Source organism: Zootoca vivipara, chromosome 6 (genome assembly GCF_965207765.1).
Source record: "Zootoca vivipara chromosome 6, rZooViv2.hap1.1, whole genome shotgun sequence".
Lineage (NCBI taxonomy): Eukaryota > Metazoa > Chordata > Lepidosauria > Squamata > Lacertidae > Zootoca > Zootoca vivipara.
The window spans coordinates 88,528,665-88,543,601 of NC_142589.1; the positions used below are offsets into that span (position 1 = coordinate 88,528,665).

Below are 14,937 nucleotides of genomic sequence, written 5' to 3' on the forward strand. Positions count from 1 at the left end.
CCATTCTGGAAGTCCGTTCGACTTCCAAAATGTTTGGAAACCAAAGCTCGGCTTCTGGTTGTCTGCAGGAAGCTCCTTTTGCAAGTCCACCACATATGAAAGAACGTTCCCTCCACCAACTCTTTGCATCTCCAGCACTTATCTGATTCAGTCTTATACAGGGGTCAGCAAACCTTTTCAGCAGGGGGCCGGTCCACTGTCCCTCAGACCTTGTGGGGGGCCAGACTATATTTTGAAGGGGGGTGAAATGAACGAATTCCTATGCCCCAGAGATGCATTTTAAATAAAAGGACACATTCTACTCAGGTAAAAACACGCTGATTCCCAGACTGTCCGCGGGCCGGATATAGAAGGCGATTGGGCCGGATCCGGTCCCCGGGCCTTAGTTTGCCTACCCATGGTCTTATACATCTTAGCATGCCTACTTGGAGTTAGATAACGTGCAAATCATTTTCAGGTAGTTTTTCACATTCCGAATTTGTATTTCCACGTTTCCCCCCCCCACCTACCCCAAAATCATTTGGGTTGACTTGAACCAAACACAAACCAAACTAGCTTGTTTTGTAAAGTGACAAAGATTGACTAGAATTACCGTAGTTCCTCTTTGAAATTGGCTTCTTAAGCTCCGCTTAAACGGTGCCCCACAAGGGATTACTTCCCTGCCCTTTGGCGGTGAGGCTAAGGGATTATACTATAATTTACCTCCCGCGGTACTCAATATCTACCTGACCCTTGCCAGGGGGAGGTAATCCAAAGATGTGGACTCAAGTGTCCCTCTCCTCTTCATCAGGGGATGTTCTGGACCAGTGCTTAGGTGTGGCAATGGACTGGATGAGGACCATGGGTAGGCAAACTAAGGCTCGGAGGCCTTCTAAATCTGGCCTGTGGATGGTCCGGCAACCTGCATATTTTTAACATGAGTGGAATGTGTCCTTTTATTTAAAATGCATCTCTGGGTTATTTGTGGGGCACAGGGATTTGTTCTTTTTTCTTCTTCAAAATATATTCTGCCCCCCCCCCAAGGTCTGAGGGACAGTGGACCGCCCCCCTGCTGAAAAGGTTTGCTGACCCCTGGACTAGACTCAATCCAGGCAAGATGGGGATGGTGCAGCTCGTGAATGATTCAGAAGCACACCTTTCTTTTGACAAATGGAAAAATCCTCACTTTTGGACCGAAGGTCTGGATTTAGAATTTTAAAAATGGAAACAGCCCCCCCCCCAAATTCTTTGAGAAGTTTCAAACTTTTTGTTGTTAATCTTTCATGGTGTTCTACGACCCTGCGCCTGAGACTGCGCCTGCATTCAGACCACCTCTCCTCCATCCTTTTCATCCCTCTCCTGGCTCTGGGAGAAAAGGGGCGGGGAGGGGAGCTGGTTGCAGTAGGAGAGGGAAACACCTGTGTCTCTTCATCAGCTGGACTCCTCTCTGCCCCTTGGCCTCCCTCCTCTCTGGCTTCAGCTCCTGCCCCCGAACCTGCACTGTTCTCTGCCACAGACCCACCCCCCTTCTCATCAAGCTCTGCTTACTCCTCCATCTCCCGGTGGCATCGGGGATCGGGACCTTCAGCGTTCAAGGCAGATGTGCTGTCACGGAGCTTCCTCCCTTTCCCACCGTCACACTAAGTTTGCATGAAGCTTCCTTAGGATGATTTACCGATGCAACATTTGCCCAGCTTTCAGAGGGAAAACTGGTCTGTGGGCAACATAGTTTTGTCCTAGTATTTAAAGAAAAGAAAAAAAAAGTGAGGGGAAAGGGCCAGGAGATCTCGCTTAAGCATCCACCCCCACCCCACTTCAGTAATGATACATTGGGCAAGGGATTTGGGGCTTAACATTCCAACTTTCAGATTGGGAAACATTATGGAGAACAGAGTTGAATTTTTTGGCATGTGTACCTAGCGGTGGTACAGTGGTACCTCTACTTGGCATTCACCTCTGGTTACGTATCCTTCGGGATATGTATGAAGCAAGCCCAGAAGTATTTTTCTGGGTTTCGCGCCGCACGCATACGCAGAAGCGCTAAGCCGCACGCATGCGCAGAAGTGGCACCTCCGGTTACGAATTCCTCGGGATGCGACCGGAGCTCTGGAACGGATCCCCTTTTTCAACCAGAGGTACCACTGTATTTGACTCCTAGTAAGTTAGCAAAAATGTGTAAAACAAGTGCAAATACCTGCTGGAAATGTAAAGAAAAAGAAGGTACCTTTTATCACCTATTCCACCTAAACATTAGGAAGAACTTCCTGAAAGTAAGAGCTGTTTGGCAGTGGAATTTGCTGCCAAGGAGTGTGGTGGAGTCTCCTTCTTTGGAGGTCTTTAAGCAGAGGCTTGACAGGCATATGTCAATAATGCTTTGATGGTGTTTCCTGCTTGGCAGGGGGTTGGATTGGATGGCCCTTATGGTCTCTTCCAACTCTATGATTCTATGATCATGTGTGGTAATAAAAGCTTTCTGGGAAATGATCTATAACGAATTGGGGGGGGTGGATGTTTCAAATAACTTTTGTAGGAATTGTTGTTGTTGTTGTTTAGTCGTTTAGTCGTGTCCGACTCTTCGTGACCCCATGGACCATAGCACGCCAGGCACTCCTGTTTTGCACTGCCTCCCGCAGTGATATTGCAAAGGAGCAGAAAAGACTCTTCATGTATGAGACAACAGCTGCGCGGATGTTACTAGCCCAAGAAGACAAAGTCCCGACCAGAGAAGAATGCCAAACCAAACTGATAGACTACGCTGAAATGGCAAAACTGAAAGCTCAGGAACCAAGAAGACAAAAACTTTACGAAAGAATGGAGAAATATATATATAATTTATTTAGGAAACCACTGTAAGCAGATGAAAACATTAGCAGGTTTTTAATATCGCTTGTAATGTAACAAACCACTTTGGATAATACGGACAGAAACAGAATAATATAGATTAAGAAATAATACGCAGTTGAAAATGTTGACAATAAGACCCATGGAAGGGATGGTGGGAAGTCTCGAGAAATTGCTACATACGAATGTGCATTAAAAAAGAAAAAGTCCACCCCCATCCTTTAGCTAGCCTAGAGGAAGTTCCCATTTTTCTCTGCAGAACTCATTCCTCTCCTGATGTTCAACTATCTGAATTTGCCGGAAGTGGGGGTGGGGGCACACCAGCTATACACCATTTGCCCTTGTGTGACCTTAAAGCTAAGCCTTTTAAATGTGTTTGGGTGGGTTGTTGTCTTGTTTTCATTTTAACTCTTTTTTATTTTATTTGTGCTTTTACCTTGCGAAACCACGCGGAGACCTTATGATGAAGGGGCAGTACAGAAGTGTCATCATTAATAATAATAATAATAATAGGCAAGATCCTGCAAGCAGCTGCGCTGTTCAGTCCCAAACGAAGCGCATCTTGAGAACCCTTAATCTCGGGGTTGTGGGTTCAAGCCCCACATTGGGCAAGATTCCTGTTTTTGTTTTTGCATTTTGTTAATTATATTCAAAAAAGAAAAGAATATCTTTTAACGTTTCTTACTTACATTCTGTAATTATATATCCATATATTATTATACCCCCCCCCTTTACAACCCCTCCACCCGCGCTGGTCATTATTTAATTAATTTAATATTCTTTTAATATTGTGTTAAAGCAATATACTTTATATAAAAACCCGTAAAATCTTTTCCAACTTTTACCCCAACTTTGCGAACATCAGTCTAAGCATCTAAGCCAGGCATGTCAAACCTGTGGGCCTCCAGATGTTTTGGACTACAATTCCCATCTTCCCCAACCACTGGTCCTGCTAGCTAGGGATCATGGGAGTTGTAGGCCAAAACATCTGGAGGGCCGCAGTTTGGGGATGCCTGATCTAAGCATATCAGTAAGTTTCTTTTGGAACAATGTTTTGCCATGTACTCCTCTACACATTCCCATTCTTTTCTTAGTTTTTCTTAGATTGTAATCTGATTGCTGCCGCCTTCTTGGCCAATTCAATAAATTCACAAAATTTAACTTGCCGACTGTATCTCCCCCCCCCTTTTTTTTTTGCTACTAAGATCCTACTAGCAGCCGTCGCATATAGGAATATTCTATTCTTATCATTGGAGGTGTCTTTTGTCATTATGCCTAGAAGAAACACTTCTGGCCTTTTCTCAAATGCTATTTCAAACATCTTTTTTAAACTCTCCATAGGTATTACTCCAAAACTTGTTGATTTTATCACATTCCCACCATACATGATACATTGTTCCTTCTGTCGTTTTACAACTCCAACATGTTTCTGATTTTAGTTTATATATTTTAGCTAATCTGACAGGAGTCATGTACCACCTTCCAACTATGTTATTCTATTATTGTCAAGGCATTTGGAGTCCCACCTCTCTCTCTTTTTTTGACATCGTGGAATTTTAATTTGGAAGCCCCCCCCCAGGGCCATCTAGCCCACCCCCACCCCGCAATGCAGGAGTCACAGCTAATGACTCACTGGCAGGTGGCCACCCAACTTGTGCTTAAAATACTCCCAGGAAAGAGAGGCCACCACCTTCTGAGGTTTTCTGTTCCACTGTCCAAAACGGGGGTCAGCAAAACTTTCCAGCAGGGGGCCGGTCCACTGTCCCTCAGACCTTGTGGGGGCCGGATTATATTCGGGGGTGGGGGGAAATGAACGAATTCCTATGCCCCACAAATAACCCAGAGATGCATTTTAAACAAAAGGACACATTCTACTCATGTAAAAACACAGGGACGGTCTGGATTTAGAAGACTATTGGGCTGGATCTGGCCCCCGGGCCTTAGTTTGCCTACCCATGGTCCAAAAACTCTTAACCCCTGGAAAGTTAATTCCTAATACAGTGGTACCTCGGGTTAAGAACTTGATTTGTTCTGGAGGTCCGTTCTTAACCTGAAACTGTTCTTAACCTGAGATACCACTTTAGCTAATGGGGCCTCCCGCTGTTGCAGCTGCGCGATTTCTGTCCTCATCCTGAAGCAAAGTTCTTAACCCGAGGTACTATTTCTGGGTTAGCGGAGTCTGTAACCTGAAGTGTCTGCAACCTTAAGCGTCTGTAACCCGAGGTACCACTGTATTGAGCTGGAACAGGCACCCCCAAACTCGGCCCTCCAAATGTTTTGGGACTACAACTCCCATCATCCCTAGCTAACAGGACCCAGTGGTCAGGAATGATGGGAATTGTAGTCCCAAAACATCTCGAGGGCCGAGTTTGGGGATGCCTGGGCTGGAATCTCTTTTCATTGTGTTTGAATCCACTGGTTCAGGTCCTCCCCTCCGGAGTAGTAGGAAATAAAGCTTGCCTGAATCCACATCTGTGCGTCTAGCACTCAAAAGCTGTTCCTACACAAACTACCAAGAGGTGTAGGAGCTTTTGGGTAAAATGAGTATTGGGAAACATTCCATAATGAATTGAAAAAAAATGTTTAAAAGTACTTTCCCCCCCAAACCCAGAGTCCTTTCTGTTGGGGATAATTCAGACTGAAATGCCCAAGTGTCAAAAAAAAAGGTTAATTATGTATGCCACTAGTACTGCAGCCCGTGTTTTGTTAGCCCCAAAATAGAAAACGAGCGGGGTTCCAACTAAAGAAGAATGGCCACTTAAACTAATGGAATATGCGCAGTTTAAGGACCTAAGATATAGAATTAGAGAAACAAGAAGAACGTACGTTTAAAGAAGATTGAAAAACGTTTATTGAATATATGGGAAATAACAGCTGAAAACGCTGGCAGCATTAAGATAAATTCAAAAGTGTAAATAAGTCATGACGGATGGAATAATGGAATACTGAATGGTATTGTTTCTGTAAAATATGCAGGGGTTTATGATACACAAAATGAACCATGGAAAAAGAAGAAGGGAAGGCATAGATATCTTAAGGGTGTAAAATGAGTATCATAAACTGAAAAGCAGAAAATTTAATAAAAATTACATTTAAAAAAACAGAATGTGATGTGTGAAATTATGGAATATGGAGAGGCTGGACGGCCGTCTGTCATGTATGAAGTAGCTGCATTGCAGGGGGTTGGACTAGATGACCCTTGGGGATCCCTTCCAACTCTTCTAGGATTCTAGAAGGCTTCCCAAGTTTAAAAACATGCTTTCGTGCATTGCAGGTCTTGAATGCTTACTTTTCCCCAACCCACCCCACTGTTGCTGACTTTTCCTAGGTTTTCTTCTGATGCAGTTTTAAATACCGGTAGTTGCTTCTGATTTCGTATCCGCGTTGTGCTTTATACGTTAATAATAATAAAAAAATGGTATACACCACCATTTTCCTTAGTTGCTAGTACAGAAATGTTTTAAGTCAGAGGTCGGCAACCTAAGGCCCATGGGTTGGTTCCGGCCTATGAGCTTCCTGGAATTTGCCCACGGCCGTTCCGTGGATCTGCTTGGGGATTCCGTGCTTTATTTTTTCCCTACGGCGCCTTTCCCCCCCTCGCCACGGGGCCCGACTTCCGGGTCAGAAGAGCACCAGAAATACCTTGTGAGGTCTGCTGGGGAGTGGACCGGCCCAGCCTCAAAAAATGTTGCCGACCCGTTTTAAGTAAACAAATGCACAGTGCCAGATTATGTACTGTACGTGGACATATAGCTTCTGTGGGAATGTTCAGGGAGGCAGGAGAGGATATATTGCTTATTAATATCCTTCCTAACTTGCGCTAGCAAGTTCCTTTCCTTAGCAGAGTTTTACATTCGCCTTTTAAGTGCACAGCTGATAACTGGTTGCAGGCTTGTGTAAGCCTCTCACTATTAGGTTCCTGGTAAGTTCCCTTATATCCCTCTTAAAAGAATAAACACACGACAGTCTTATTTAAAGTCAATAAAAGGAGTTTACTCACACCATCAGTTCACAGTTGGATCCCTGAAGGCAGACTTAGTCACAAAGTATATACATGTGGATCTATCCCATATGGAGATAGAACCAGTGTCCTCCGTTGGCTGAGAGCCAACAGAGCATTTCTAGCTAAAAGTTGGTGCTCAAATGACGGAGGAAGTCAAGGAGAGAGGGGGGGCTGCATGCCCTGTCCCTTTTGTTACCTGGACAGGTAAGGTCACGCCCACCTCTAGTCACATGCAAAAGGAAGTACGTCCCAGCAGGAGGAAACAGGAAGTTCTTGACTGACTGGACCAAACATCCACCTGCATGGCCACTCTAGGAAAACAAGGAATGTTGTACTTCACTGCTACTTATGTATCACATCCCACAAATTCAAGGAGTTGGAAGGGACCATGGCGGTCATCTAGCCCAGCCCCTTGCAATGCAGGAATCTTTTGCCTAATGTGGGGCTTGAACCCATGACTCTTGAGATTGAGAGTCTCGTGCTCTGCTGACATATACGTACAGTATATATATTGGAGTCCTTTGCATGGCCAATAAGTTTAATAAACAAACACAATTTATTTAAAAATCCATTAAAAGGTGGTGGTGCTTTAAATAAAACGCCCGCCCGTCCCTGCCTCAGTGCTCTCCCCATCTGCAATACTTGAGAGACCGCCTTATCCCTGATATACCTAGCAGGTCACTGTAATCTATGTGAGATTTTAACGGAATCATAGAATCGTAGGGTGGGAAGGGACCCCTGAGGGTCATCCAGCTCAACCCCCTGCAATGCAGGAATCTCAGCTCAAGCATCCATGGCAGAGGGCCACCCAACCTCTGCTTAAAAACCTCCAAGGAAGGAGAGGTCACCACCTACCATCCCACGATCAAACAGCTCTTGCCGCCGGAATGTTCTTCCCGATGTTCAGTCGGAATCTCCTTTCTTGTAACTTGAAGCCACGGGTTCAGGCCTGATCCTCTGGACCAGGAGAAAACAAGTTTGCTCCGTGCAAGTTTCTCCTGCACAGTCCGAAATGAGCAGGGCCTTCAGCGTGGGGGCCCCTCATGAGATAAGACAGGTGTCCATCACCTGAACTTTTAGAAAACAACTGAAGGAGTTTGGGAGCTGCCGTGAGATCTACAGGGACAAGCTGGTATGCAAATTTAATACCTAAATAAATATTACAGTGGTACCTTGCTTCTCAAATTTAATCTGTTCCGGGAGTCCGTTCGACTCCTGGAATTGTTGGAAAACCAAGACGCAGCTTTCGATTGGCTGCAGGAGCTTCCTGCACTCAACCGGAAGCTGCGTCGGACATTCGGCTTCTGAAAAACATCCGCAAACCGAACACTTATTTCTGGGTTTGCGGCGTTCGGGAGCCAATTTTTTTCAGGAGCCAAGCCATTTCAACTACCAAGGTACCCCTGTATTTTTCTTCCTGACAAGCTTTCCCAGCTCTGCCATCCATGTTTGTCTACTTTGTACTGCTTTTAAACTTATCCGATGTTAATTTGTATGTTTGTGTGGTGTTGTTGTTAAGTGTTGTTAAGTTCTTTTGGTTTAACTCTGTATGCCACTACGAGACATGTATGCGGAAGGCATTTCGTAAGAAAATACAGACCCACCTCGTGGCTACAATGGGTTACAAGAATCTGGGTCTGGAAAGCCCAATGTTTGTTAACAGCACAATCCTATAATGTCTATTCAGAAGGAAATCCCGTTCATTAGAGCAGGGGTTCCCAACAAAATTTTCTCGAGGACCCCTCATTGAGCCGCTATTGTGACAAGGACCCCCATTAATTCCTAAGCCTAAAATTAAAAAGTGAGAGCCAAATTAAGAGTCTTTTTATATTTTATATTTATACGTTTTTTACAGTTCTTCCTCTTCATCTGTAGGCCTTTGTCGTTTTAACGAACCACTTTTTAACCAACGGTCCATTTTTAACTACGCGAACTGTAGCTTCCGCGAAAAACAACGCTTTGTTTACAAACACTACTGTTTTGCAAAGAGGCAGCGGGCGCCAGGGAGGAGGGAGGGGAATGGAGAAGACAGGGTACCTGCGCAGTAGCGCACAAATGAAGCCGACGCGCACAAAGCATCTTGGGGAGGTGAGCGTTAGTAGAATGTGCGCGCTGCCTCTTTGCAAAACAGTAGTGTTTGTAAAGCGCCACCTAACGGCATACAGCAGAACTACTGCCTCTATCTAATTCTAGTTTTGCGCTAGACTCTGCTCATGCAGGAAGCGGCCAAAACAAAAAATCTGTTATCATACAAAATATATTTAATATTTTTTTTTATTCTAATAGCATCTTGCGGACCCCTCTGGCATAGCTCGCGGACCCCTGGAGGTCCCTGGACCACCTGTTGGGAACCACTGCATTAGAGCATACCTGTACTCCTAAGGTTAACTGATAAAAGATTGCAGAATCAAGTTGCAGTTGGACTAAAACTGGTTTTTTTTCTTAATGAGGTTTTACCTGCTCTGTTTTTATGAGCTTTTAAATAATAATATAATACAGTATTTTTTTATTATTTGTACCCCACTTACTGATATCTGACCAGGTTGCTGCAGAAACTCTGGGCGGCTTCCAACATAACAACAACAACAACAACAAAACATCAAACATTAAAGAACTTCCCTATTTACTATATTTTATTCATACTGTCATAGCTCTCAGCCTCGAAACACCGCACTACACAAATGTAATAAATAAATCATATGAACAGTTCCTTTGTTATTCACCGATCATTAATTTATTATAGTTCGATACCAAAAAAATACGCTGTACATGAAAATGCGCCTAACACAAAACTTTAAAAAAACTGTTGGGAAAAATACATTGGCCACCTTCTGGCAACAGTAATAATAATAATAGTTTATTTTATTATAACCATTATTTAGCAGTAACAGTATTTATGCTGGCTGACTACCAACACAGGCCTTTGGATGGCTGGTATAGATAACACAAAACATTATTTTAAACAACAACCCGGACCGATTACAACCTAATGCCCAACCCAGTGGTTGATGTTGCCTGAGATGACATTAAAAGGCACTCCAGCAGCAGGAGGGAATCCCACAGCTGACTAGGGATTCAAGCTTGTATCGCCAGCGGCGTGCTGTGAGGTCCTAAAGCTTGCACCACCACCATCATAAATAAAGGAAAATGTCCCTGGCTCCTCTGCCCACCAGCAGCATGAACCCGAGGCTGAGCTCAGCGATGGGTGTCTTGTTGGTGAAATCAAAATGCACACTAGTCAAGCAGGAGGGAATCCCTCTGCTGAGGAGCCTGCGCCGGCGTGCTGTGGTGTCCTAAAACTTGCATCATTATCATCCAACATCATTCGCAAAGAAAAAAGAGGGGGGAAAGTCCCCGCTCCTTGCTCTCTCTCTCTCTCCGACTCTCCCCACCAACTCTTTCCAAAAAGATTTTATTTCCCCCCCCTCCCTTTTTACATAAGAAAACGCACCTGTTTTCTCGAGCAGGAGGCTGGCTGCTTTGCTTTGCAGGGTTCCCTTTCCATCTCCCCGGCTTGCAAACGCTTTCCTCGCAGCGGCGGCTCGCGCCGGTTGGCCGTGTTGTTGGGTTAGATAACATGGGCTTAGCTGGGAGGAGAAGGGTCGCTCCGTCGCCTGGGTGGGGTCGGAGAAGGCAGCAATTGCAGACTGCAAAAAAAAGAGAGAGAGAGAAACCACACACGGCCATTGCCCATCGCAGCCGGAGTGTGCCCTTGGCAAGAGCCAAGCAAGGCAAGGGTGAGACGTGGCAGCAAGCAAGCAAGCAAGGGCTTGGGGGGGGGGGTTGCCTTGAATGCTCCCTCCCTCTCTCTCCCACCCCCCCTGTGTCTTTGCCATTTGCAATCTCCCTTCTCATTCCTCCTCCTCCCTTGCAAGAAAGAAAAAAAAGCAACCAAGACTCGCCGAGCCAGTTTGCAAAAGCCTCAAGTCAGTTTGCAACAAAAAAAAAAGGAAAAACCTCGTTGCCAAAGAGAAAGCAGGTTTTCCCCCAGAGCGCAGCTGCTGCACCTTTAAGAGAAGGGAGGGACCCCTGTCTTTTCTGCTGCTTCTCTCTCTCTCTCTCTCTCTTTTTTTTTTACCCTGAGAGCAACCAGGAAGGGAGTTCACGGCATCATACGGGGCTTTGCATCTACTGTTACAGTAGGGGCAGGAACAGCAGAAGGAGAGGAGAGGAGAGAGAGAGGGAGAGAGAAAAAGAGGAAAAAGAGGGAGGGAGGGAGGCAGGCAGGCAGGCCGGACGGGCAGAAGCTGCTCAGGAATTGACTCCAAACTCCAGGCGCCCCCCCCTTTCCTCCTCCTCCTCCTCCTCTTCCTGGGCCCCCCCACACCTTCAGGACCAACAAGGTAAGAGCACGGGATCTTTCTCTTTTGGGGATTTTTTTTTTTTTGCTGGTCAAGAGATCTGATCCCCTTAAAAAGAGAGAGAGAGAGGAGGAGAGCCATCCGCTGTCATCTTTTCCTGCTTCCTCTTGTCTTTTACCCCAAACCTTTGTAACTTTCACCCAGGGATCTTGGGGGTCAATAACTTTGCCTTAAGTGAGAGGAGGTTGCTGGTGGGGGTTTCCTGGGGGAGGCGGATGGAGGGTTTTTTTTGGGGGGGGTGTTGTGTGTGTGGTTTTTTTTAGGAGGGGAGAGACGTTCAGTGGGGTGGGGGGAGGGAGGAAGCTGGATCATGGGGAGGGGGTGTTTGAAGTGCGTGGTGGTGGGGGGGGAGGGGAAGCAGCGTTGAAGGTGAAAGGAGAGAGCGAGCCTGAAGTCAAGGGTGCTGGTGGGGAGGGGGTGTTTGTTTTGCCTGGGGGACCCGTGCAAGTGCATTGCACGAGATGCAAGCTGTAGGGCACGTTGCAATCTGGAAATATTTGCATTGCCTATGTGATATCCGCCTTTGCGATTCATGGGGCTGGCCTGCCCCTTTGCGTTGGGGAACTGCAGGGGCTGGTTGCTGGGGGGGGGGGAAGGTTGCAATTAAGTGCAAAGGGGAAGCTGGAAATAACTTTCCTCCTCCACCCCCCACCCCTCCTTCTCCTTCTCCTCCTCCTCCTTCCTGCCAAAGACCCTATTCTGTGCTGCGTTGCATACGTTGTACTCTCTAAAGGCTGGGGGCAGGATATATGTGTGTGTTGTTTTTTTTAAGGGAGGGGGCTTTGCAAGCCCCAGGGAGGACAAGTGCCTGGTTCCTTGGGAATTGTAGTCTTTCCCCCGCGCTTCGGCCTGCAGGTGCAATGGAGGCGGGGACTACGTCTCCCGAGGTGCTCAGCGCGGGGGCCTTGCCTCGTCCTTCCGCGTGAGGCTTGCTGACGGGCGGCCGCAGCGGCCAATGGCGAGCCCGCCTGCCGCTTCCTCTCCCCACCAGCCGCCGCGTCGGCCAATGGCGGACCGAGGGAGGGAGGGAAGGAGGGGGAAGGGAACGGAAGGGAAAGCGGCTAAGGGCTCGAGCGAGCCCTGCCCCCGGGGGGGAGAGGTGGGGTCCGCGGGCGCGGCGACCAGGAAAGGCCGGGGATTTGAGGCCTAGTACAAGGCCCCGGGCGGGGCTCGCCTGCCTTCCCAGCTTCCCCAGTGGGGGCTGTGAAGGGTACAGAAGGGGCAGCTGAGGCGCTGGTCTCCTCCTCACCCTCCTGGGGGGGAATTTGAGGAGGGGGTGCTGTTGAAGGCTGTATGGAAACTGAGGGCAAATACTTTGGGGTTTGGGGGGGGAGAGCTTCTGATATTTAGAGGAGTAAATGTGGTGATGGGGTGCAGGGTTTTGGATGATTTTAAGGTTCAAAAACTGGGGGTGGGAGCATGAAAATAGTTCCCAATAGTTGTAGCATATTTGTTAATATATTACTATTATTAATTATTTATCCTTGCTAGTCACTTGCTGCTCAAAAGTCTTCAGGTGACTCGCTACCCGTTTAAAATAAGGCACATCATAACTTTTCTTAAAATTAAAAAAGTCATGCAAACCACCTGTCCAAACACTCTCTCTCTCTCTCTCTCTCTCTCTCTCTCTCTCTCTCTCTCTCTCACACACACACACACACACACACACACTATATGCATATACTGTACACAACAACAGCCGCATGCAGCTTTGGCTCCTATGGAGCACCGAGTTCGGCTTTCTACTTTTGCATTAGTGAGAGGGGGGGTCCTGTGTTATAGGGGTTTGAATTGTTCCTATGCAAGTATTTTAAACGGTGGGGGTTGTCTGTAAAGGTGTCCAGAACAACAGCAACAAAACTACTGACGGGGGAGGCTTTATCAATTAAATAGGTTTATTATTATTCGGCTTGGTTGGTAGAGCAAGAGACTCTTAATCTCAGGGTCGCTGCAGGGGGCAAAAGATTCCTGCATTTGCAGGGGGTTGGACTAGATGCCTCCCGGGGTCCCTTCCAACTCTGTGGTTTAATGGTCCTATATGCCGTTCTCCCATAGGTGGGGCGGTTTTTACGGTCGTATACAGTAAAAGCATTAAAAGACACAATAAAAGCTGCACAGAGCAGATGTTATAAGTGAGATGCTACCCAAGAAAATTTGGAAACGACTGCACAGTTGTCAATGAGAAAGGTCTTCAGCCAAAAGCGAGGGTGCCCGCCGCATCTCTGTTGGAAGACTGCTCCACGCAGCATGGGCCTGGCGACGCTAAATAGCAGGTTTCTGGTTGAGGCTGTTTGGCGCTCTTCTGTAGCGCAGGGGAACACGAGGCCCAATTTCATTGATTAGGGTAGGACATAATAGTAAGGTTGCCTGTACATGGATCCCCTACATGAATCCCCAAAAGAAAGGGATCTGTTTGGGCAGCAGGTGAGGAAACAGCGTGTTTGCTTGCATTGGGATGTTAGTATTGTTTTGTTTTGTTTTAATGTCCTTTTAAAAATGAGCCTACCGAGGCAGGCTACAGATCTCTCGATGAATATTTGGAGGAATCATCAATGTCCTGAGTTTGAACTTGGAGGGCAGAAGCTGCAAAGAGACCCCAATGTGGCCACTGGCTGTTGTCAAGGTAGCTGAAAGGATGTGTGCAGAACCCTTTGATTGCTTAAAAGGTGCTTTATAGGAGGCTGGATGTGAAAGACCCTATTTCAACTCATGCCTGCATTATTATTATTATTATTAGTTGTTCTTTAGTCGTTTAGTCGTGTTCGACTCTTCGTGACCCCATGGACCAGAGCACGCCAGACACTCCTGTCTTCCACTGCCTCCCGCAGTTTGGTCAAACTCATGTTCGTAGCTTCGAGAACACTGTCCAAACATCTTGTCCTCTGTCGTCCCCTTCTCCTAGTGCCCTCAATCTTTCCCAACATCAGGGTCTTTTCCAATGATTCTTCTCTTCTCATGAGGTGGCCAAAGTATTGGGGCCTCAGTTTCACGATCTGTCCTTCCAGTGAGCACTCAGGGATGATTTCCTTAAGAATGGATAGGTTTGATCTTCTTGCAGTCCATGGGACTCTCAAGTCTCCTCCAGCACCATAATTCAAAAGCATCAATTCTTCGGCGATCAGCCTTCTTTATGGTCCAGCTCTCACTTCCATACATCACTACTGGGAAAACCATAGCTTTAACTATACGGACCTTTGTCGGCAAGGTGATGTCTCTGCTTTTTAAGATGCTGTCTAGGTTTTTTCATTGCTTTTCTCCCAAGAAGCAGGCGTCTTTTAATTTCGTGACTGCTGTCACCATCTGCAGTGAAGTAGTACAGTATTGCAGTTATATACCGCCTTTATCTTCAAAGGGTCTCAAGGCGGTGGACATGGTCTTTCTTCTCCCCATTTCATCCTCACAACGACCCTGTGAGGTAGGTCAGGCTAAGAGGTGGCGACTGACTCCAAGGTCACCCATTGACTCTCGGCTCTCTTCACGATATTCCCTTGAGGTGAATATTGCTAAAGGGTCGTTTGTAAGGATGAATGAGAAAAGGGGAGGGGAGGGATTTCAGTGCCTCCAGAGTAATGTTTATCATTATGAGGTGGGAAATGGTAGTTGAGAGGTACAGAAAAGAACACAGGAGATTGCATTATGCACAGTTGTAGACCTTTGGTAATGTGTCTGTTGTCACTTTCCAGGGCTTCAGAGGCCTTCCTACCTAGAAATGCCAGGGAATGAACCTGGCACCTTCTACAGTGCATGCGAAGC

At 46.6% G+C, this 14,937-nt stretch overlaps 1 protein-coding gene across 1 annotated transcript in view; it reads left to right on the forward strand.

The window, feature by feature from the left end:
* Positions 1–10,428: 10,428 nt before the first annotated feature.
* Positions 10,429–14,937, forward strand: part of ZBTB7A (zinc finger and BTB domain containing 7A) — a 58,622-nt gene continuing 54,113 nt past the window's right edge. Inside the window, exon 1 of the mRNA XM_035119295.3 lies at positions 10,429–11,166. The gene's annotated coding sequence lies outside the window, so the exon portion shown is untranslated. The remainder of the gene's footprint in view (positions 11,167–14,937) is intronic.